The sequence below is a fragment of the Eubalaena glacialis genome, chromosome 7 (genome assembly GCF_028564815.1).
Source record: "Eubalaena glacialis isolate mEubGla1 chromosome 7, mEubGla1.1.hap2.+ XY, whole genome shotgun sequence".
Taxonomy (NCBI): Eukaryota; Metazoa; Chordata; class Mammalia; order Artiodactyla; family Balaenidae; genus Eubalaena; species Eubalaena glacialis.
In genome coordinates, this window is record NC_083722.1 from 57090406 (window position 1) to 57116587 (window position 26182).

At 41.7% G+C, this 26182-nt stretch overlaps 1 long non-coding RNA gene across 1 annotated transcript in view; it reads left to right on the forward strand.

Annotated features, from left to right (window-relative positions):
• LOC133094586 (uncharacterized) overlaps positions 1-25598 on the forward strand; it is a 120144-nt gene extending 94546 nt beyond the window's left edge. Inside the window, exons 2-4 of the long non-coding RNA XR_009701476.1 lie at positions 24735-24944; positions 25088-25220; positions 25326-25598. This is a non-coding gene — a long non-coding RNA (uncharacterized LOC133094586). The remainder of the gene's footprint in view (positions 1-24734; positions 24945-25087; positions 25221-25325) is intronic.
• The last annotated feature ends 584 nt before the right edge of the window (positions 25599-26182 follow it).

Here is a 26182-nt window from a genome sequence, read left to right on the forward strand (position 1 = left end):
TGCAATTAGAATCTCCAAATTCTAGAAGTAAGAAAAAAATGCTTTGCAAATTAGAAAAAAAAATCAGCACACAATTTGAAAGAATAGTCTCTTCTGAAGACCAACTATGATTCCTAGGAGATCAAGTGTAATGATTATCTCACAATACAGAGCAAAAATACAAAGAAATGAATATACTGAGTGAAAATATGTGATGTAGAAGGCAGTTCCAAGACATTTAATTGCAAATTAAAATTTTCTGGGGATGGGGGAAGGAACAGATAAAGGAGCAATAATAATTTTTAAAAAAGAAGAAGAAAAGTTCCTTAAGATAAAGAAAGACTTAAAATTTGTTTGAAAAATATAATCCAGGTCCAGGCTGGTTTCATGAAAAAACAAAAGTATGTGTGTATATGTGTATTTACATACATATGTGCAGATGTGTATATATCCACAAATATTTATACACACATATAAATATATACACACATGTAAACACATCCATGAATACATGTGGGTGTGTATGTTTTGTATGTATAGTACTATGTATAAATAAAATCCACACATACACACAGGGCTGTGTGTATGTAGCAGAATGTATGGTATATATGTATAATCTCTATCTCCTGGTGAAATTCTGGAAGCACATGGAGACAGAAATTTTTCTAAGCTTCCAGAGAGAAAGAATATATTTCTTAGTTGGGAAGGAGAATCAGACCAGCACTAGCCTGCCACCACTGAAGCTAGAAAGCAGTGGGGTGTTGAGAGAGCATTGAGATTTCACTCATCAACCAGAGAAAAGACATGCAAAGCCTCAGGCTGCCATCTATTCTTATGCTCTGTCTGTGAAAGTATTGGATGAACTAACATAACCAAATGAAAATTGAACCAGAATAGACACTTCAAGATGGAGAAAGACAGTGATGTACAGTGAATTTCACAATATATAGTTAAATACTTTCTTATCAAAATCACTCTATGAATGTGTTACTCGTTTTTTTGACCAATTTATAAATGGGAAAACAGAGGTTTAGAGCAGATTAGCATTCACAGTAGCCGAGTTGGAATCGAGATGAAGCAGTTTGAGGATAGAGCCATGGCCTTAGTTACCTGACAATGTGACTTTCCTTGAAGCCTGGGTGTCTTAGTCTGTACTGGCTGCTATAACAAAATACCACAGACTGCATGGCTCACAAAGAGCAGAATGTATTTCTTCTTGTTCTGGAGGCTGGAAGTCTGAGATTGGGGGTCAGCAGGGTCCAGTGAGGACCCTCCTCCAGCTGTGACTTCTCCTTGGTCCTCACATGGCAAAAGCCTCTTTTATAGACCTAGTCACCTCCCAAAGACTCCAGCTCCTCATGCCATCACACTGAGCATTAAGATTTCAACGTATGAACTTGGGGAGGATGCAAAACTTTCAGAACATAGCACCTGGGTGGGGGAGGGTACTGCTTAGGTGAAACAAGAAAACTAGGAGTTATAGAAGAAAGAGAGACACATTGGTCAACAAAAAGTGTTTGACAAAAGATACCAAAGACAGAATCTAAAGATCAAAAGTAGACTTGGAAAAAAGTATTTCTAACACAGGGCAGGACAAAAGTTAATGTAACTAATATGATTGCACCAAATGATATAAAACTAAAAAGTGGGCAAAGTATATGAACAGGCCATTCACAGAAGAAAGAATGCAAACTGCCAATAACTTACAAAAATGTCACTCACCTCGTTTGTAATCTGGGTGGCACAAATTAAAATAACATTGGAATAAAATTTTCCACCCTTTTGATTGGCTATGATTAAAATCAGGTGTACCATTCACCATATAACTGACGAGGACTCCGCTGTGTGTATCCTTTCATATGTTTATGGTCACAACATAAATTTATCTATTAAGGAAAATAAAATCTGGTAGCATGTATGAAAATTAAAAAATACACACCTAGTAAGCCCACTGGGAAACACAGTTCTATAGAAGTCACAGCTTATTACATCAAGACATCAGTGTACTGGTGAATGTTTAACCAATGGCTCTCAAGAAAAAAAGAGAGGAAGAAAGGAAAAGAGGAATGAAAATCTCTCATTTGTAGCACTTGCCAGTTTCCATGCTGTAAATACTCCCACTATGGCCAAGTTCAAACTAGGAACGTGCAGACTTGGGGAAAGATGCACACGATCCTACAGGCACGCTCTAGCACACTGCTGCTTCTAGACGTGTGCACAAGGACCTTGACTGCAATGTTGCTATGATCCCATAACTTTGTCTTCTGGATTCTCTTTGTATTGTTAGACTTGTTTTAAAAAAAAAATTTAATACTTTTCTAGGTTTTGACATTCTTATAAAAATTGTTAAAGAATGAGATTTACTACTGTCACTGTTTGCATATGACATGATACTATACATAGAGAATCCTAAAGATGCTACCAGAAAACTACTAAAGCTAATCAATGAATTTGGTAAAGTAGCAGGATATAAAATTAATACACAGAAATCTCTTGCATTCCTATACACTAATGATGAAAAATCTGAAAGAGAAAATTGTGCCTATATAATGAAGCCTCCATAAAAACCTAAGAGGACAGGGTTTGGAGAGTTTCCAGGTTGGTGAACACGTGGAGGTTTGGGGAGAGTAACTCACCCAGAGAGGGATTGGAGGCTCTGAGCCCTTTCTCCATACCTCTCTCAGTCATCTCTTCTGTCGGGCTGTTTCTCAACTCTATCTTTTTATAGAAACCCAGTAATCTAGAGATGATGGATATTCACTAAACTTACTGTGGTCATCATTACATGATGTATAGGAGGCAGAAAGAGGAAAAAAGAACTCATGATGCACAGGAGCTTCTACTGAAAGAGACTAGTAGATAAGGTCACCAAAGACCAGAAATACTGAGTTTTCCATTTAGAGTCAGGGAAGAGAGAAATGGGAAACTTAATTCTTACATCGCTTATGTGTGTATGTGTATGCTTCTTTGTGTGATTTTGTCTGTATAGGTTTGCTTTTACCATTTGTCCAAGGGTTCTGTCTGTCCATTTTTTTTAGCATAGTTTTTAGTGCTTGTTATCATTGGTGGATATGTTTATTGGTTGGGTTGCTCTCTTCTTTTTTTTCTTTTTATTTAAAAATTTTTTATTTTAATAATATATTTTTTATTTTAATAACTTTATTTTATATTCTTTTTTTTCTTTCTTTTTTTTTCTCTCCCTTTTCTTCTGAGTCATGTGACTGACAGGGTCTTGGTGCTCTGGCCAGGTGTCAGGCCTGAGCCTCTGAGGTAGGAGAGCTAAATTCAAGACATTGGTCCACCGGAGACCTCCCAGCCCCTCATAATATCAATCGGCAACAGCTCTCCCAGAGATCTCCATCTCAACATTAAGACCCCACTCCACTGAATGACCAGCAAGCTCCAGTGCTGGACATCCCATGCCAAGAAACTAGCAAGACAGAAACACAACCCCACCCATTAGCAGAGAGGCTGCCTAAATTCATAAGTTCACAGACACCCCAAAACACACCACCAGACATGGTCTGGCCTGCCAGAAAGACAAGATCCAGCCTCATCCACCAGAACACAGGCACCAGTCCCCTCCACCAGGAAGCCTACACAACCCACTGAACCAACCTTACCCACTGGGGGCAGACACCAAAAACAACGGGAACTATGAACCTTCAGCCTGTGAAATGGAGACCCCAAACACAGTAAGTTAAGCAAAATGAGAAGACAGAGAAATACACAGCAGATGAACGAGCAAGGTAAAAACCCACCAGACAAAACAAATGAAGAGGAAATAGGCAGTCTACCTGAAAAAGAATTCAGAGTAATGATAGTAAAGTTAATCCAAAATCTTGGAAATAGAATGGAGAAAATACAAGAAACGTTTAACAAGGACCTAGAAGAACTAAAGAGCAAACAAACAATGATGAACAACAAAATAAATGAAATTAAAAATTCTCTAGAAGGAATCAATAACAGAGGCAGAAGAAAGGATAAGTGACCTGGAAGATAAAATAGTGGAAATAACTACCACAGGGCATCATAAAGAAAAAAGAATGAAAAGTCTTGAGGATGGTCTCAGAGACCTCTGGGACAACACTAAACACACCAACATTCAAATTATAGGGGTCCCAGAAGAAGAAGAGAAAAAGAAAGTGACTAGGAAAATATTTGAAGAGGTTATAGTTGAAAACTTCCCTAATATGGGAAAGGAAAGAGTCAATCAAGTCCAGGAAGCGCAGAGAGTCCCATACAGGATAAATCGAATGAGAAACACGCCAAGACACATATTAATCAAGCTATCAAAAACTAAATACAAAGAAAAAATATTAAAAGCAGCAAGGGAAAAGCAACAGATAACATACAAGGGAATCCCCATAAGGTTAACAGCTGATCTTTCAGCAGAAACTCTGTGAGCCAGAAGGGAGAGGCAGGACATATTTAAAGTGATGAAAGGGAAAAACCTACAGCCAAGATTACTCTACCCGGCAAGGATCTCATTCAGATTCGACAGAGAAATTAAAAGCTTTACAGACAAGCAAAAGCTAAGAGAATTCAGCAACACCAAACCAGCTTTAGCTTTACAACAAATGCTAAAGGAACTTCTCTAGGCAGGAAACAAAACAGAAGAAAAGACTTACAGTAACAAACCCAAAACAATTAAGAAAATGGTAATAGGAACATACATATCGATAATTACCTTAAATGTAAATGGATTAAATGCTCCAACCAAAAGACATAGACTGGCTGAATGGATACAAAAATAAGACCCATATATATGCTGCCTACAAGAGACCCACTTCAGACCGAGGGACACATACAGACTGAAAGTGAGGGGATGGAAAAAGATATTCCATGCAAATGGAAATCAGAAGAAAGCTGGAGTAGCAATACTCAAATCAGATAAACTAGACTTTAAAATAAACACTATTACAAGAGACAAAGAAGGACACTACATAATGATCAAGGGATCAATCCAAGAAGAAGATATAACAATTGTAAATATTTATGCACCCAGCATAGGAGCACCTCAATACATAAGGCAAATGCTAACAGCCATAAAAGGGGAAATTCACGGTAACACAATAATAGTAGGGGACTTTAACACCCCACTTTCACCAATGGACAGATCATCCAAAATGAAAATATATGAGGAAACACAAGCTTTAAATGACATATTAAGCAAGATGACTTAATTGATATTTATAGGACATTCCACCCAAAAACAACAGAATACACTTTTTTTCTCAAGTGCTCATGGAACATTCTCCAGGAGAGCTCATATCTTGGGTCACAAATTAAGCCTTGGTAAATTTAAGAAAATTGAAATGTATCAAGTATCTTTTCCGACCACAACGCTATAAGACTACCTATCAATTACAGGAAAAAAAAATGTAAAAAATACAAACATATGGAGGCTAAACAATATGTTACTAAATAACCAAGAGACCACTGAAGAAATCAAATAGGAAATCAAAAAATACCTAGAAACAAATGACAATGAAAACACAATGACCCAAACCTATGGGATGCAGCAAAACAGTTCTAAGAGGGAAGTTTACAGCAATAAAATCCTACCTCAAGAAACAAGAAAAATCTCCAATAAATAACCTAATCTTACACCTAACGCAATTAGAGAAAGAAGAACAAGAAAAACCCCAAAGTTAGCAGAAGGAAAGAAATCATGAAGATCTGATCAGAAATAAATGAAAAAGAAATGAAGGAAACGATAGCAAAGATCAATAAAACTAAAAGCTTGTTCTTTGAGAAGATAAACAAAATTGATAAACCATTAGACATCAAGAAAAAAAGGGAAAAGATTCAACTCAATAGAATTAGAAATGAAAAAGGAGAAATTACAACTGACACTGCAGAAATGCAAAGGATCATGAGAGATTGCTACAAGCAACTATTTGCCAATAAAATGGACAACCTCGAAGAAATGGACAAATTCTTGGAAAGGTAACAATTTTCCAAGACTAAGCCAGGAAGAATTAGAAAAAATAAACAGACCTATCACAAGTAATGAAATTGAAACTGTAATTAAAAGATCTTCCAACAAACAAAAGTCCAGGACCAGATGGCTTCACAGGCGAATTCTATCAAACATTTAGAGAAGAGCCAACATCCATCCTTCTCAGACTCTTCCAAAAAATTGCAGAGGAAGGAACACTTCCAAACTCCCTCTACAAGGCCACCATCACCCTGATACCAAAAGCAGACAAAGATATCACAAAAAAAGAAAATTACAGGCCAATATCACTGATGAATATAGACATAAAAATCCTCAACCAAATCCTAGCAAACAGAATCCAGCAACATATTAAAAGGATCATACACCATGATCAAGTGGGATTTGTCCAAGGAATGCAAGGATTCTTCAATATACACAAATCAATCAAGGTGATACACCATATTAACGAAGGATAAAAACCATATGATAAACTCAATAGATGCAGAAAAAGCTTTTGACAAAATTCAACACCCATTTATGATAAAAACCCTCCAGAAAGTAGGCATAGAGGGAACTTACCTCAACATAATAAAGGCCATATATGACAAACCCACAGCCAACATCGTTCTCAATGGTGAAAAACTGAAACCATTTCCACTAAGATCAGGAACAAGACAAGGTTACACACTCTCACCACTATTATTCAACATAGTTTTGGAAGTTTTAGCCACGGCAATCAGAGAAGAAAAAGAAAGAAAATGGTACAGATCGGAAAATAAGAAGTAAAACTGTCACTGTTAGCAGATGACATGATACTATACATAGAGAATCCTAAAGATGCTATCAGAAACCTACTATAGCTAATCAATGAATTTGGTAAGGTCACAGGACACAAAATTAATGCACAGAAATCTCTTGCATTCTTATACACAAACGATGAAAAATCTGAAAGAGAAATTAAGGAAACATTCCCATTTACCATTGCAACAAACAGAATAAAATACCTAGGAATAAACCTACCTAAGGAGACAAAAGACCCGTATGCAGAAAACTATAAGACACTGATGAAAGAAATTAAAGATGATACAAACAGATGGAGATATATACCATATTCTTGGATTGGAAAAATCAACATTGTGAAAATGACTTAACTACCCAAAGCAATTGACAGTTTCAATGCAATCCCTATCAAACTACCAATGGCATTTTTCACAGAACTAGAACAAAAAATTTCACAATTTATATGAAAACATAAAAGACCCCGAATAGCCAAAGCAATCTTGAGAAAGAAAAACGGAGCTAGAGGAATCAGGCTCCCTGCCTTCAGACTATACTACAAAGCTACAGTCATCAAGACAGTATGGTACTGACACAAAAACAGAAATATAGATCCACGGAACAGGGTAGAAAACCCAGAGATAACCCCACGCACATATGGTCACCTTATCTTTGAGAAAGGAGGCAAGAATATACAGTGGAGAAAAGACAGCCTCTTCAATAAGTGGTGCTGGGAAAACTGGACAGCTACATGTAAAAGAATGAAGTTAGAACACTCCGTAACACCATACACAAAAATAAATTCAAAATGGATTAAAGACCTAAATGTAAGTCCAGACACTATAAAACTCTTAGAAGAAAACATAGGCAAAACACTCTGTGTCATAAATCACAGCAGCATCCTATTTGACCCACCTCCTAGAGAAAGGGAAATAAAAACAAAAATAAACAAATGGGACCTAATGAACTTAAAAGCTTTTGCACAGCAAAGGAAACCATAAGACGAAAAGACAACCCTCAGAATGGGAGAAAATATTTGCAAATGAAGAAACTGACAAAGGATTAATCTCCAAGATTTACAAGCAGCTCATGCAGCTCAATATCAAAAAAACAAACAACCCAATCCAAAAATGGACAGAAGACCTAAATAGTGATTTCTCCAAAGAAGATATACAGATTGCCAAAAAACACATGAAAGAATGCTCAACATCACTAATCATTAGAGAAATACAAATCAAAACTACAATGAGGTATTACCTCATACTGTTCAGAATGGCCATCACCAAAAATCTACAAACAGTAATGCTAGAGAGGGTGTGGAGAAAAGGGAACCCTTTTGCACTGTTGGTGGGTATGTAAATTGATACAGCCTCTATGGAGAACAGTATGGAGGTTCCTTAAAAAACTAAAAATAGAACTACCATTCAACCCAGCAATCCCACTGCTGGGCATATACCCTGTGAAAACCATAATTCAAAAAGAGTCATGTACCAAAATGTTCATTGCAGCTCTATTTACAATAGCCAGGACATGGAAGCAACCTTAGTGTCCATTGACAGCTGAATGGATAAATAAGATCTGGTACATATATACAATGGAATATTACTCAGCCACAAAAAGAAACGAAATTGAGTTGTTTGTAGTGAGGTGGATGGACCTAGAGTCTGTCATACAGAGTGAAGTAAGTCAGAAAGAGAAAAAGAAATACCGTATGCTAACACATATATATGGAATCTAAAAAAAAAAAAGTCTGAAGAACCTAGGGACAGGACAGGAGTAAAGACACGGACTTAGAGAATGGACTTGAGGACATGGGGAGGGGGAAGGGTAAGCTGGGACAAAGTGAGAGAGTGGCATGGACTTATATATACTACCAAATGTAAAATAGATAGCTAGTGGGAAGCAGCAGCATAGCACAGGGAGATCAGCTAGGTGCTTTGTGACCACCTCAAGGGGTGGGGTATGGAGGGTGTGAGGGAGACGCAAGAGGGAGGAGATATGGGGATATATGTATATGTATAGCTGATTCACTTTGTTATATAGGAGAAACTAACACACCACTGTAAAGCAATTATACTCCAATAAAGATGTTTAAAAAAAAAACAACTAAAAATAGAACTACCATATGACCCAGCAGTCCCACTACTGGGCATATACCCTGAGAAAACCATAATTCAAAAAGAGTCATGTTTTTGAACACATGAACATTGCAGCACTCTTTACTATAGCCAGGAAATGGAAGGAACCTAAGTGTCCGTCGACAGCTGAATAGATAAAGAAGATGTGGCACATATATACAATGGAATATTACTCAGCCATAAAATGAAATGAAATTGAGTTATTTGTAGTGAGGTGGATGGACCTAGAGTCTGTCATACAGAGTGAAGTAAGTCAGAAAGAGAAAAACAAATACCGTATGCTAACACATATATATGGAATCTAAAAAAAAAAAACGGTCCTGAAGAACCTAGGGGCAGGACAGGAATAAAGACGCAGACGTAGAGAATGGATTTGCAGACCGGGGGAGGGGGAAGGGTAAGCTGTGACAAAGTGAGAGAGTGGCATGGACATATATACACTACCAAATGTAAAATAGATAGCTAGTGGGAAGCAACTGCGTTGCACAGGGAGACCAGCTTGGTGCTTTGTGACCACCTAGAGGGTTGGGATAGGGAGGGTGGGAGGGAGTCACAAGAGGGAGGGGATATGGGGATATATGTATACGTATAGCTGATTCACTTTGTTATACAGTAGAAAGTAACACAACAATGTAAAGCAATTATACTCCAGTAAAGATGTTAAAAATAAAACCAGAATGAGTTTTACTGATTATTCTACAAATTACCCCATAAAACCTTCAGCATTTTAGGATCTGATTTATTGGGCTCTGGTGTGTCAGACTCAGTCAAGTGCTTCATGACTGTTTCCTCATCCTCTCTTAGACATTGTAAAGAAATCTGACAGCTCCATTAACAAAGTGAATCTTCAATATTCCAAGGTTGGCAAAGGAGTGATGGATAACTTCCTTTCTAACCTTGGAGGTTCTGTGTGTGATTGCATCAAAGGATCTTCCGGTTTTACTTCAGTGTTAATGCCACCAGAATGCAAGTTCCATGCTGTCAGTGACCATGTTGTCTTCCTCTCCAAAGTTTGCAGAAATTCAAAGGATTGTACAATTCCTGGCACTTGGGAGTGACTTAATAAATGACCAATCTGCTTGTACATAACTAAATAAGTAGATTTTGTCTTTGCCACGCTTGACCCTTTTGTTTGAAAACCATCTTGATAGAGAAATGACAGCAAAAGAGCTTTTCTGCTCCTTGTCTGCTGTGAACATTTGCTCTGCTATAGGTAGCTGTACTGCCCTACCTTTGTTTTCCTTTTCTCCTTGAGCTTAAAAGTAGGACTCATAGAAGAAAAAGGCGCTTGTGTTTCTTTATATTTTTCTGAAAATTGTTTGGTTCTTTCGCATCCTTTCTGACACTGTGTGTCCTTCACGTTGCCCATGCTTTCTGTCTTTCTTCTTACCCTTTGGAAAGATTAGCTCATCAGAGCTTTCTGGGCAGCCACTTATCATCTACACATCTACTCCTGTTTTCTTCATTTGGATCTTATGATAATATTAGCAGAATTTTTCCCTTTAATAATCTCTAGCTTCTTTTGAGCCATCTCCCTTTTTCATTTCTCAAGCCATGTTGTCCTGGTTCTTTGTTTTGTTTGATAAGCTCAGTATTTATGATTTTTCAGCCTCCTTAGCCTACTGGAAATGAGTGTCACTAGATATTGGAGTGTGTTCCTCAGTTTTACACCTATCTTTGCTTCTCAGCTCAGAAGCCCTGGGGCTGTGGTATAAGGCAGTGGTCGCCAAACTTTTTGGCACCAGGGACCGGTTTCGTGGAAGACAGTTTTTCCATGGATGGAGCGGGGGATGGTTCAGGTGGTAATGCGAGCGATGGGGAGCGGCAGATGAAGCTTCTCTCGCTCGCCCGCCACTCACCTCCTGCTGTGCGGCCCAGTTCCTAACAGACCGCGGACCGGTAGCAGTCTGTGTCCTGGGGGTTGGGGACCCCTGGTGTATGGGACAGGCATTTCATTGTCCTTCACAGTCTGGTGATGAGGTAGTGTTTGCTGAGTGCCCACTATCTGTCTGTCTGAGTCAGTGTTGCCTATTTTAATATAAGCTCTTAGGAAAAAACAAATGTCAGAGGATCTAATATAGTGTGTTCCTATGGGCACTTAAATACTGTGTGTGCTTGTGTGTGGTGTATGTGTATAAAGAAAATATTTTATTTACATGTTTTTAATGGAAAAGTTCTGAAATAGGTTGGTACTTAAGTATTTAAGTAATTCCAAGTACTTTTAAAATAGTGTAGTATCTGTGAGCAGCAGCTATGGAGGGTTGTGGAGTAAACCTTAAAGTAAAGCAATTATACTCCAATAAAGATGTTAAAAAACAACAACAACAACAAAACCTTAAAGTAACAGAGTGACTCAATTTCATTGTAGAACTCTTTCTCAAATTAGAAATAAACTATAAAAGGGTTCACAAAATTGGCCATATCTCTAGAGTGCCTGTTTTAGCCTTTTTGCCAAAGCCACGCAAAGAAGAGAAACCAGGAAATCTGGAAAGGGAAAAAGGAAATATTCTGTGCTAAGTAGTCTGGCAGACAGGAGAGATGTATTCTTCTGTTAATTTCAATGTTAGAGAAAGTGAAAACTTAAATATGAAGAAAGGCCACGTGGAGTTAGACTCTCATAATGCTGGGTAGGTGATTTTTGAGCAAAGAGCCCCACCCAAAACACAGACACACATAGACACACACAGAGGTAAGAAACTTAGGCGGCAGGAGGTCCAATCAGGTTTATCTGTGATCACGCTTAGAGTGAGCAGTGACTGGTAACAGTGTAAGGTTTGTAAACGGGGCACCTAATCTACTAGGTGTTTGAATTTCTTTGCTATTGCTCTGTGTATTGTTTGACTAAATATAAAGAAAGATAATTGTTTTAATAAGCAGGTCTATTTTATGAAAAAAAAACCTTACCTAAGTGGAATTATTGTGCTATTTATATGTGTTTTAGCCTAGGAAACCATTGTTAAGCCACTACTGAATATCTAAATCATATCTGTATTTAGGAAGAAATAAATAGCCTCATTCTGTAAAGCCATGCCTAGAAAATGACAGTAAATGTCATTGTCATTAGCTCTTACACTCTGATTAGGGACAGATAAACCTGCCAAAGAATCTTTGTCTTGAAATCTGTGGCCTAAACATTCCATTGTCTGAGCTCAGGAGACAGAGCTTAAATCTCTAAGGGATCTGGGATTATTCACTGAGTTACTCTTTGCTTCACCCACAAAAGTGGACATACTCTTTGTCCATTGCCAGATTCCCAAGGGGGTATAAAGAATGGAGTCTTTCCAGCTCTACAGAACATATATAAATAATCGTTTTAATTGAACCCTCTCCTTGGGCAGATAGGCCCTGTGATATGACAGGTTCCTTCTCATCTCTATTACCTTTAATGGAAATGCCTACTCCCATCTGTCGGGCTCATATGTTAGTATCTTCACGGGGTCCTCATGGATCTGCCAACCTGGAAAGATGTGATTTCTCACCAGCTTCACATTCCGGTTGTGTAACAAACTCAGAAGGCCAGGCAGATCCATTTGGCTTTTCATGTTGCCCAGCACAGTGATGAACTCACCCCACTTTCTCCAGTGAGAGCACCGAGAAGAATCTTCAAAGGTCGATGTGTTTTAAAATGATGACCAGACATGAATTTGGGCCTAATTCAATTCAACAAGTTACTACAAGTACACCTACTAAGTATAGGACATTCTAGTAAGTGTTTACTAGGTGGAATGTTTCCGAATGCCAATAGTACTTGGTCTCTTTCCTCAAGGAGCTTAAAATGCAACTTAGCAGGTAACAGAATACATATTTAATACTAGTGAAAAGAAATTGTGGTGACTGAGACCAAATTGCCAAGGAGAGATTAACTTTGTCTGATAGAATCAGGGCTAAGTAGACAGAGAAGGTGATTGGAAGTAAGCCTTGAGGACTTAAATTTATGACTGTTGTTATTTCTGCAGCTTTAAAGCTAAGGGCCTACTTAGATATAGGTGACAATGGCCACCAAAGAGTGCCATTTGTTGGATGAATGGGCCTGAATGGGTAGGGTCAGTGTCTAACCCCGTGAGTGTTCACTAAGTCTTCAAACAAATGAGAAGCTTTAAACAAATGAGGAAGCAGAGGAGGGAACTTCCTGAAAGAAGAGTCTTCCCAGAGCCTGGTTAAATGGCGATGCTGTGCGTGCTTCACACAGATTTTCTGAAGAGACTGATCTCCACGTGGTGGCCATGCAACCGGGGTGGGAACCTGAGAAAGAAGTGGGATTCTAGAGCATCAGGTCCTAACAGGAGACAAGATGTGAAGAACAGACAAGAACGAAAGAAAGGAGGTGCAGATGAATGAGAGAAAGTAGCCAATAAACACACTTTAACAAATAGGGCCCCGTTTTTAGCCTTAGATTTGAAGGGAACTTTATGTTTGGGCAACTATCGATTTTGCTGATACTTTACAATGCTGACTCTTACCTAGCATTCCAAATATTTTTATGCAGTTTTGCTTTCATAGAAGATAATGTTGGATTCCTGAGTGTTTTACCTTGACAGTGTTGATATCCATAAGCCCTGTTTAGACAAACAGTGGTTTGGGATAATTTTGTTTGTCTACCTAAGTATCATTCTTTCCCTGAAGACATCAGACAGTACTGTTGGTGGTCCTGAGGACCGTTGGTTTCAGAACTGTCAGACAAAAAGAGAACCGAATTCTAATTTTATATAATAAACCAGAATGCAGGGCACTTCATACAGTAGTTTTTAAAAAAAGAAAATTAGTGGATCCTTTGGATTTTGTTGAAAAGTATAAATTATCTTTTGGATTTTATGTAAGAGAGAAAGTCTGTTAGTGTTTTTTCCTCCTGCCTCTTCCCGGTTTATATAAATTAAGACAGGGTCACATCAATTTCATTAGTCATTAACAACAACAAAATAGCACCAGCCTACTGGTTAATATTGAATATATCGATGAAACCAATACAGAGAAAACACTTTGTGATCCGAGAGTTTAGTAGGAACTAGAGCTTCATGGAAAAGTTTACTGGCCAGGAGTCAGGAAACCTAGCTCTCTATTTTGACTTTGCCACCCACCAGCAGGGACCAGACTACACTGCTTTTTTCTCTGGGTCTCTGTGTCCATGTTGGTAAAATTTAGTGTTTAAACACTTGTTTCTTGGTTATGAATATGTTTACATTGAAACCATTGCAATTTGACTCTTTCTACCTCTATAATTTTATCTATAGAGGAAACCTAGGAATTTGGTAACTTACAAGCCAAATCTGCCTGCTCGATGTGTCTTGTTTGCCAGCATGGTAATTACAAAAATTTATAGTTGCCAATATTTTAATATCAGGAAGCTTGCCATAAATAATCTAGATTTCTGACTTCTTTTGAAAAATGGAAAGATCTGGCATCCCCAGGCCTTAATCCCTCCATGACAAGTGACCACTGGAATGGAAATCATGTGATATCAGGTTTCACATGCACCCACCCAGCCCTCTTCATTGTCTCGGTTACCTCCAGGGCCTTTGAGTTCATGTGAGTTTGTGACTTCTGGATTAAATTAAAGATTTCTTCTCCAAAATCAAGGCATTTACAGGTTTGCTGCATAGCATAGTGTGTGGGCTATTCCCCTGGCCTCCTCCTCAGGGCATTCTGAGGAGGGAATGGGAATGCAAGGCATAGTGGTGTGGTACCTCTTTTATGGGGCTTTTATAGACAGAGGATTTCTCCAGGGTCAGTGACATTTCAACTTCAGGAAGGTGAGAGGAGTTGTAATTGGCCCTGTCACCATTTGGGTTTGATGCTGGCACCTCATGTGTTTGCCCTGGTTGAGTAATCTGTTTGCATCTGGGTAGACCACACACAGACAAACGTGAACTCTGTTTGTATTCATATCCTGCCTGGGAACTTGATTCCTGTGGGTCACAGCTTCGGAAAGATTGATAGATTGGAAATTTACTGGTATATTCTTGGATGCAAAAACTCACTTGAACCCATTTTGGGAGCTGACCTTAATAACCTTCCTCAGACTACAGCAAAAGAGCCTTTCTCATTGATGGCTCCAGTGGATTAGACCAACTGCATGAGCATCATGTCTGAATACAAAATGTTTGGTGTCATGAAGACATTCGGTATTCCCATTTTGTAGGTGAGGCAATCAAAACCGAGCATTGTCTAAGGTTACATTAGCTCAGTAAGTTCCCATTATGGATCACCAGCACCTCTCACTAATGGGCAGAATTCCCTCTTGTTTCCTGGGTGCCTCTCCCAGGCAAGTCAGCGAGCTCCACTCCCAGAATTCCTGAGGAGATACATGCACCACCTGTCCTCTGTAAACCACAGTCTGCAAGGGCCAAGAGGGAAGTGATCAGGCTTAGGAGACCAGAAACTCCTGGGTCTGCTTTATGCCTTGTCCTGAGGCCAATCACAGACACTTCCTAGGGTCTCTTTCCCCTTTGTGATGATCTGGCAGGTTCTTTGCAGTATTGACATCAGTGAGCTGCACATGTGGCTTTCTGGCATTGACAGTCTCCTTCCCAGCCTCTGTCTTTAATCAGTGGGTTACAAGTAGAAGTGGGAGAGAAGTAAATGAGAAACAGTGGAAGCTCTTCGGGAGGAGGCTGATTGGCACCATCCTTATCAGGGACACTTCTCTGGGACCTACCCTTGGAAGCTTGGGGGATGTCTAACCCCAGTTTGGAAGCACTGCAAGATAGCTCCTAGTACAGAAGACATGCAGATGGCCCAAAACACATGAAAAGATGCTCAACATTGCTAATTATTAGAGAAATGCAAATAAAAACTACGATGAGATATCACCTCATACCAGTCAGAATGGCCATCATTAAAAAGTCTACAAAATGCTGGAAAGGGTGTGGAGAAAAGGGAACCCTCCTACATTGTTGTTGAGAATGTAAATTGGTACAACCACTATGGAGAACAGTATGGAGGTTCCTTAGAAGACTAAAAATAGAGCTACCATATGACCCAGCAATCCCACTCCTGGGCATATACCCAGTGAACACCATAATCTGAAAAGATGCATGCACCTCAATGTTCGTTGCAGCACTATTAACAATAGCCAAGACATGAAAGCAACCTAAATGTCCATCAACAGAGGAATGGATAAAGAAGATGTGGTACATATAGGCAATGGAATATCACTCAGTCATAAAAAAGAATGAAATAATGCCATTTGCAGCAACATGGATGGACCTAGAGACGACCGTTCTAAGTGAAGTAAGTCAGAAAGAGAAAGACAAATACCATATAATATTGTTTATGTGTGGAATCTAAAAAGATGATACAAATGAATTTATTTACAAAACAGAAACAGACTCACAGACTTAGAAAACAAACTTAAAGTTACCAAAGGGGAAAGGTTGGGGGAGGGATAAATTAGGAGGTTGGGATTAATATGTACACACTACTATATATAAAATAGATAATCAACAAGGACCTACTGTATAGCACAGGGGGAAAAAAAAAGCTATGTCCTATTACAGTGAGCTTCAGATTTTTTATTAGGAAATATAGTCACCTTAACTCAACATCCAGCACTGTACTAGGCATCACGAGACTTACAAAAGGAACATGCATAAGAAGGCTCAACCTTCAGGGAGTTTATACTCCAGTTGCTAAAGACAAGAATGTGTCTAAAACGTTCACAATCCGTGTAGCCACAGACAGGTCTTCTGAAGACGGGGCAGGCTGGGCAGTAAGATAGGCAAGGAGGGTGTAAGCTGTCATCTCCACTTCAACAGAAGGAGCCCGGGGTTGATAATAGAGTGCATTAACTTCTTGAGGTTTCCCAGGATGTTGCCAGTGGATTGAGTCCTCTTTGAGATAAAAAAAGATACAATCTTAAGCTTGGAGAACATTTTCAAAACCTAATTCATGAATGATCATTATAATTAGAGCTCACCTAGTGAATGGACATACATGAAGTGAAAGTATTAAGTAATCACCAATCAAGCAAATCTTTGCCATGAAAGTAAATTGAGATTCTAGCAAAAAAAAAAAAAAAAGAATGTGTCTAAAACGTTCAAATAGGAGTTTGTAGTCTTCTTTGGGGCACTGACCATCAGCATCATAAAAACACTCCACACAATTAATAATCCTTTGCCCATTCCTGATTCATAATACCCAGAGACTGTCAAGGACAGATGCAATATGGGGGTGAAGGAAAAGAATTGCTTTAGAGCTAAGGTGGGGAGATGTTTGTTAAACTGCCTTAGGATTGGAGACCAGGCAGGATTAGAATTGACTTCAAATAAGCCTCGCTTTAGTATGCAGCTACTTTCAACATTAACAGGGCTACCAAGGGGCCATGTTTAAATGATAACTTTCTACAGTTTAAATAGCCAATGATAAGTTCAGTGCAAACTTGAGCACAGTTTGGGATAGTAGGGAATATTTTTCACATGGCTCTTAAGGAAGTGCCCAGTTCTTCCTTCCTTGTGGGTAAAGTCATTGGCAACACGTGACGTTATCCTCAGGCAGTGATGGCCCCATAACATGCATGCAAAGAAACCGGAGAGTAAATAAGCTTGATGGAATGTGTTTCCTTTTTCCCTTTTGCCATGGTTCTCTTTAAGTTGACCTGCAGCTCTGAAGGTGACTGTAATGAAACATCCCACAGGCATTGTGTTTCTCACGTGTGAAAAGTTTAGTAGAGAATTTCTCCCATAAAGAGTGTGCAAAATCCTTGTGAATTGGCAAGATCATTTAGAGCTTCACTCTGAGACCACATGCCCTGGCTGTTGTGTGTGTTTTTGATGTATCTCATGTGTATGATGGTTTGTTGGCTAAGTCAATTTATCTGGCTGTCAGAGGAAGCCTTTCTCTGCAGACAGGCTGCAGTTAGAGGAAGTTTGCTATGCGTCTTCACGTTTGGTGCGAAGAGGTCTCTGGTTGTCACATGCGTCCCTCCACACCCTTCTTAATTCTGGCTTCTTTCCAGCCATTGTGACAGCTGTTTATTGTTCGTTCCCAGATGAATTACCCATTGCTCTGTCTGCTTGTCACTGTTGTAGCTTCTTCAAGTTCCCATGTGATGGGGGAAAGAAAGCAAACCAGTCTGGGATCTGTAAAGGGCTGGACTTTCTATTCAAATTAGAATTATTTTTAGAAAGCTGCTATAGAATTTAAATTTTCTCAATTAGCAGGATTTATGTAAAACCATATGTTGGTGTGATTTCTCCAGATAAAGCCTTAGAAATGTTCTTTTAGGTTCCCAGAGCTGGGGCACGGTGCAACCTGTGGGCAGGATGCCCCGCGTGCCTGCAGGGGTGCAAGAGTCCCTGCAAGGGGCTGAGTGCAGGGATTTGAGTGGCCATTCCCTTGTGAGGCACCAGATTCAACCAGGAAGGGCTGAAAGGCTGTGACAGTGACCTCTGCTAGCAGCCTAGCTGCAGATGTGAGTGATCTATTTAATCAATACCTTATCTGGATTGTCAATTGTAAAAGGCTTAGAAAATAATGCAACAAAATACTCAGTTCTGAAACAGAGTGTCATTTCACCTTTCTTTGATTTGGAAGGTCCTTTAGAATCAGCTCTGTGCTTTGTGACCACCTAAAGGGGTGGGATAGGGAGGGTGGGAGGGAGGGAGATGCAAGAGGGAAGAGATATGGGAACATATGTATATGTATAACTGATTCACTTTGTTATAAAGCAGAAACTAACACACCATTGTAAAGCAATTATACTCCAATAAAGATGTTAAAAAAAAAAAAAAAGAATCTTTGCATCCTGGGGGAGCTGGTTAATAACGATTCCAGGTCTAGAATGGCTGATGAAACTTTATTTTATTTAGGAAGGGAAATAGTGGAGCCAGGAGAGGGTTGAGAGCCCCAGGCAAAGGGGGGTGTTTGTAGTCAGGGGTGTTAGTGCTCAGTCCTACCTGCCTCTGATAATTGTCCCCCAATCTTCCCTTCTAGGGTGTAAGATGGGTCAAGGCAGGGCCTCCTCTTTACCTGTTTTGGTCCCTCACCTATTAGCACTCAGTTCTGTGATGTACTTTGAGGTGCTTAATAAATCAGATGGCTAATGATTTTTAACAAAAATGCCAGGATTTTCAGGGAAGGTCTCCTGGGGAAGGACCTGACTTTGTCTAGGCCCTCAGGCTCAGTTGGCCTGGACAGGACTCTCACTCAGAAAGGGGCTGAGAGAGCACATCTGAGACTGCAGCATCTCCCGTCCTGCTGGCCTGGAGGGCGTGGAGGGCACCACCTGACCCTGCTGTCCTGACTTGTGCCCTGTCTCAGTGCCAGCATCCATTCTGGGCTTCCAGGCTCATCCTTCAAAGAGTTGAAAATAGCATCTCAGTTTCCTTCTCTTAGGAGCTTTCTCACCCTTGACAAGCCCATGGACCAAATAGACCTGACCTCTGTGGCCTCCTCTCTGTCGGCCCTGATTGAATATTCACTCTGCAGAGCGTCATGCCAGGCATGGTGTAAAATTATAGAAAAAGGACGTGATGCACTCTTGGCCTTTGAGCATCTTATCAACTTACAGGAGAGACAGAACCAGCACAATGCAAAATACATGAAAGCTCAAATATCAGCCAGATATATATCATTCATTATTTATAAATCCAATTAACATAGGCTGGGAACACATATTTACATATACACAGATCTATATGTACACATATTTATATATACACAGATCTATAGGGACATATATTTATATATACAGAGATCTATAGGTACACATATTTATATATACACAGATCTATATGTACATATATTTATATATACACAGATCTATATGTACACATATTTAAATATACACAGATCTATAGGTACATATATTTATATATACACAGATCTATAGGTACATATATTTATATACACACAGATCTATAGGTACATATATTTATATATACATAGATCTATAGGTACATATATAGATCTGCCAGCTCTCTGGGGAGGGTGTATACAGACAACACGGTACCAGATGAGCCTATTCCACAGCAGATCCACTTCAGAGGCACTGACCACAACCGCCCCGGCCCACTCCGCCAGCGCTGTCAGTCTCATCCTTTATAAATACAGAAGGACACCAGGCCGAATCCCCACTGCTCGCTGGTCACCCCACCTCCCCGACCCAGCTGCGGTGCTGAAGGACAGGCTGACCCATCGCATCCCCGGCCAGTCTTGCTCTCGTCCTTCTGCGATGGTTCCTGTGGATGAATAAGGACTTCATGCCACAGATCAAGTGATGGTCTCACATCCACATGGGGCCAATCTATCTGCCAGCCCCGATGTGGCCTGCAGCCCAGGCACAGTGAGTGAGTCCATGGGCCTCCTAACTGAGCAGCCACCACTGCCTGAACCCTCACTCCAAACTGCCTCCTGCCTCCTGTCTGCTGCAGCTGGGAGCCTGGACCCCCCTCCCTTGGCCGCCGGGCCACAAGCCCTCGAGGAACCTGCAGGAGAAAGCCTGTGGTCCTGGCTTCAGTGTCACCCCGTCACTTCAGGTCTTCATAGATGGCAGTTCCCTCAGTCTTCCCTCCCACCTCCCCCCTTCCAGGCCATGGCTCTCATCAGCACCGTAAATGTGGCAGAGGCTGCCAGGGTCCCGCCCTCATCCCTCAGGCCTTTCAGAGGCCAGCCTCCAACTGCCATTAGTTGCATCTCTTTGCATGAGTGTTTCCTCCAAAAACCATCTGAGCACGGCAGTCCAGGAATCTCTGGGTGTCACCTCTTCCTGAGGGGCATCCTCAACCAGCAGCTGATGGAGCCCGGGGTAGTTCTGAGGTACATGATTCTCAGCTGTTCTCCAGAGTCCCCGTGGGCTCGAGCCCCAGTGTCCACGTCACCCACAGCTGGCCCAGCGACACCCCTCTACTGGTCGCTGCCCTTTCCCTGTCCTCCCACTGGTGTTTCCAATACGCCCCCATCAACTATTAGCTCTCAAATCCTTCTCCTAGGGTTACTCCTGGGGAACTAAAAGTTAGTAGAAAACTACCATTTTCCAGCTCCAGTCACTTCAGCCATTTCAGCAAATGCTTTAATTTTACGTACGTATAGATCTATGTGTGTGTATATATATATACATGTGTACATGTAGATCTGTGTATATGTAAACATGTGTACATATAGATCTGTGTGTATATAAACGTGTACCTATAGATCTGTATAGGTACATATACAGATGTACCTATACATCTGTGTGTATATATAAATATATATATTTATATATAAATATATGTTATATATAAATATATGTATATATTTATAAATATGTCCATATATGGACATATATAAATATATGTCCACGGACACAGGTCGCTGGGCCCCGGGCTTTGGCTCACACCCCTGCAAGGAGTCCCCAGTGCTGATCTGCATTCATGGAGATGGGCTTTGATTACTCTCTCTAATCTGTCAAATTATGTGATTTCATGTGCTTGACTTCTTTTTCTGTCCTGCATTTAGATGCTGGGCAGAGAGAATCTAGCATAGAGATGTCAGAATATGTTGATAATTTATTGATGTCTTTTATCTGGGAAAAAGTAGACGTGCTTGTACGTCCTTATGTGCAGGGTGACAGTTTATCCCTGGAAGAGGGAGAGGAAAGGGTGTCTCAGGCTGGGTTGGATTAGGAGACAGAAGCTACACAAGTTACTTTAGCAGGAGGAATTAGTAGGAAGACTTGTGCAGGGAGAAAAACATTTTCCTCAGCCCTCTTAGGGTCCCTGGCTGGGTCTGAAAATTAAAGGGATAAGAACAGATTAACAAGAGAAAGGCATACACATTTATTAATATACATTTTACCTGACATGGAGCCTTCATAAGGAAATGAAGACCAGAAGAAACAGACCTGCGTATTTCTGTGCTGTGTGTGGTGAAGGGAGGGCCGTGGTGGAGGAATATGACAGGTTAGGAGTGTGAGGTCAGCGCAGTGACCTGGGGGAACTTAGCAAGGCCTGTTTGCTGGGATTCTTCTCTGCATCCCTTTGTCTTTGGAGATGAGAATGCTCCTTTCCTCCGGGTGTAGGGAGGGCACCTCTCACAGGAAGGTTTTATGATCTGTTTCAGGGAAGAAGTGAGAGGGGAGGAGAGCAGAGTGAGCTTACTGCTGCTGCTGTTTTCTCAGACTCCTTCAGCTGCACATATTCAATATGCAAGGTGCCATATGCTGGCAGAACGTGTCCTGAACCCCATCCCTTGTTAACCAGTAGTGGACAATCCAAGAGGTGGGGTGGGAAACTGAGACTCCAGAGGGGTGACAGCAGGGAGCAGCTGTGCCTCTAGGGCTGGGGGACAGAGGGAAGACGTTAGCATGATGCAAACTTAAATACTTAGCCGGTGGGCCCTGCAGAGGGAAACCCAGACCCCTGAGGAGCGGGAGCTGGACAGCGGCTGTGCCGGGGTCTCTGAAGGAGGTGTGGAGAAACTGAGGCTGGGAGAACAGAGAAACTGCAGAGTCCTCAATTGCTCTTCCTGGAGCTGGCTGCTGCTGCCATGCAGTTATACAAATCACCATCATAGTAGCCTGGACACGAGAACTTGGTTCAGGGGGACTGACATTAAGGACCCTTGTTTAGCTTGGGGAGGGGTGGTGATTAAGTTCTTAAGTCAGGGCATGAGGGGAAAACATATATAAACACTAGAATCTCTTCCTAAAGGTAGAATCTTACTTTTTTATCTTTGTCCTCCCTTCCCCACTCTTCAAATGCTCTCAGATGCTGTATTACTTGATCGCACTAACCCTAGAGATGGTATTACTGTGCCTCCTTAACCGAAAAGAGATCAGATGCACAGGATGATGAACTAATGTGCTGTGGGCACAGCCAGTAAGTGATAGAACCTGCATTTCAAAGTCAAGTGTGTCTGCCCCACAGCCTAGGCTCTGTAAATAGCACAGCCCCGCTGCCCCAATGAAGGTTCTGCCCTGACTTCATGTCTAGGGCAAATCATGTTGATGCCAACATCAAACAAGGGCCCCTGTGAGGTCTTTAGATATGATAGACCCACACTCACCAATCTGGCAGCCACTGGGTATGTGTGACTAAAGTTAAATTAATTAAAATTAAGTATAAGTTAAAATTCAGTTCCTTGAATTAGCCACTTTTCAAGAGCTCAGCAGCCATGGTGGCCAGTGATTCCTGAACCAGACGGCACAGAACGCTTCCGTCCTCGCAGGCTGTGCATCCACAGGCCGGTAACTTAACCTCTCTGTGCCTCAGTTGCTGCTTCTGTCAAATAGGGATAGTCAGGCAGCTCCTCATAGGATTCAGAGAAGGGCTAGATAAGACACTCTTGGTAACATTCTTAGCATGGTACCTGGCACATTGTGTGTTCTTAGTATGCATTAGTTACCTAAAGGGGGGAAACGGTATGTTAGCACTAACATGTGATTTTCTAAACACTCTACCATCTCCGTTTACCTCTGATATTTTTATTTGGGGAATGTGGGAGGGAGTTTGAAGCAGAGGAAGGAAGGTCTTGATAATCTGTATTTGAAGTGCTTCATGGAGTCAAGGAGTTGTATGTGAACCCACAAGACTGTTTTATTTCACATACTTTTCTGTCGTTCATATCATGTACCAGGTTCTGATCTAAGAGCCTAACAAGTATTCCCTCATTTACTTTCCAAACAGGCCTATGTGGTAGGTATTCTATACCCTCATTTTTAATACCCTCCACATTTCTATACCTTCCACATGTTATGACATCTTGGGAAGTAGTGCAGAAGTGGCGAAGGGAGGACAAAAAATAAGATTCTATCTTTAAGGAGAGTAGAGAAACAAATAACTTTAGAGGGTCTATTATCTCAGGCTTGACATTTTGTGTGCATTTTCTAATTGAATGCCTAGCCCTGTGAGAGAGGGGAGAGTCTCCCCAGTTTATAGACATGGAAACAAGCTACAGAAGTTTAATAACCAGCCCACCATCACATAGCTAGTTCAGTGTGAGAGCTGCAGTTCTAACCCAGGCCTGATTCCAAATCCCATACACTTTCCACTGTATCTTCTTGTGATTAGTAGGCAAGATAACACTTTTGCATGTTTAGTGTAAGGTAGAAATGAAAGATGTAGATAAGCTGCCCTCGGAGTTAAGATGGGGAAGGGATGACCCCCAGCCAGGGGGGTCGTGAGAGTCTTCCTTGAAGACATAGCATTTAAATGGATCTTGGAAGTGGGTGGGATTGGGGGAAGCAGATTTCTGGTGGAGGAAGAGGCACAAGCAAAGACTCTGGCGAGATGAGGCCAAGGAGTGGGGGGTCTGTCTGGGTGGGAAGGAGTATTTTGCCACCCATACTGCTTAGAGTTGCCAGTGAGTGCATGGTCGTAGTGAAAAGCGCACTGGCTCTTAGTTTTATTATTACTTTTAAATTCTCTACAGACAATGTGCCCTCTTTATTACGTGTGCCCAGGACAAACTACCCCCTCCAGCCCCTACCCACTGGCAGCTAGGTTTGTTTGGATAAGTGTCTCTGGAATGCCTTCCTCTCTCCGCCTTCCTGGTAGCTCTCCAAGTTCCGGGGGTTCTCGGCCCCATTCTTTCTGGTGTGCTCCTTACCCCGTGTTCTGGGGACACAGGTCCTGTGAAGGACAGAGGGGTGGCCCTGGGCTCTGGGGGAGGAGGGGCAGATGTGGAGCCAGGCGCCTGTCTCACTCCAGGTCTGGAGCTCTGCTGCCCTAGGCAGGGAGCCTGACTGTGACAGAAGCTTCCTTCAGGAGCCAAAGGATGCTTTGGTGGGACCAAAGGGTGTGGACCACTGGCCTGGGGGACACTCTTAGAGATTTGTCACCTGGTGGCAAGTGGAGAGTTGGAAGCTGATTGAACTCACTAAAGAGAAGCCCAGGTGGTGGTTGACGCCCCTCCTGCCCTGCCTGTCCCCCTGCCCGCTGCCACCCCCGGCTAATATCCACTGCGTTTTGCTCTCTGTTATATAGTATCTCAGTGGCAGGACCCACTCGGGAGAGTTGGGGCGAGGCTGGCTGAGGTTCTCGAGGAGCTGAGTTTTGGGCTCAGGTGCCCGCCCGGCAGTGGAATGATGCTTCCCGACCTTTCAGACCTTTGAGACCTCTGCGCACTCTTAGAAAGCCCTTCAAGCCTCCCGTCGGCACCCGGCTGCCCAGGGGAACCCCAGGGACAGGAGTCAGGTAGAGTATCCTTTCTGAGTTTATTCTCTCCTGTCCTCCCTCCCCTCCTTTCCGTGTGTCTGTGTTGCTCTGTTGTGTCTCCCTCTCCTCAAGGTTCCATAGGCCAGTGATGCAGGGGAATTGATTTATGTTCTTGTCAACAGAGAGATCGTGGCCTGAGAGGTGATGGATATCCGGAGGCACTCAAGACAGCATCTCAAAGATTCCACGCCACTAGCTGCTCCCAAGCATGAAGCCACCTTCCTGGAGAGGCGGCAGGAAGCCAGCCTGGAGGAGGTGAGGAATGTCACTCTTCCCTCTGCCCTTGACTACATCGGCGTTTAGCTGTCAGTTGGTTTGGGCCCCAGCATGACAGGCCTTTTCCTGTGTGTCCTTCCGCAGGTTCTACTTTTTATCTGGAGGATGGACCGTCTTCTCAGGTGTCCTGGATCTGCTGAAGGACAATGAGGAGGAGGAGGATGCGGGTCCCCAAGACAGAGCACAGCAGGTGGAACGGAGAAGCACCCAGAGGGGGGCGCAAGCCCAGCACCCTTCAGACTGGAGCACCCTGAGCTGCGGTTCCTGATTGGACTGTCTTTGCTTTGTCATCACCCAACTGACACCCGTTCTGGATGCTTTTGAATGGTTGGCTTCTTTTCCCCCCTGTCTTTTCTTCTTTCTTCCTTGACCTTGGGGATTGTAAGAGAAGAACTGCTTTGGAAAATATAATTCTGTGGCTGAAATTAGCCTTGTTTATGAACCAATTCTGTCCCTAGGGATTTTTGAATTGTCATCCCAAATTACCTAGTAAATGGGGCTGCATGGTTTGATGTGTGTAGTACCGATCTTTAGATTAAAAATACATTTTCTTTCTTCCTTTTTTTCACATCTGGATCCAGGTAATGGCCCGAGTCCCATTTGCTTCGCTACTGAAGCGACGTCAGTGCGGCATCGCTTGGGGTTGAAATAAATCAAACATATATTATACCCGGGGCTCTTGCATGCTATTTGAGATGTATGATACTCCACAAAGAAACACAAACCTTGTAGGTGGAAATTTAATTCCTATCTGAACCTGAAGCTAGAATGGTGGAGAAATTATGGATATCAAAAGTGGCTTCAAATACTTTGAATGTAAACTAACCAGGAGTAAGTGGATGCTTCTCTAAGGTAGAGCAGGGACCAGAGATCACCTGCCCCGTCAACCGTGCCCCTTCTGGAGGAATCTGAGAACGAGGCCCACTTCTGTGTTTGCGTTT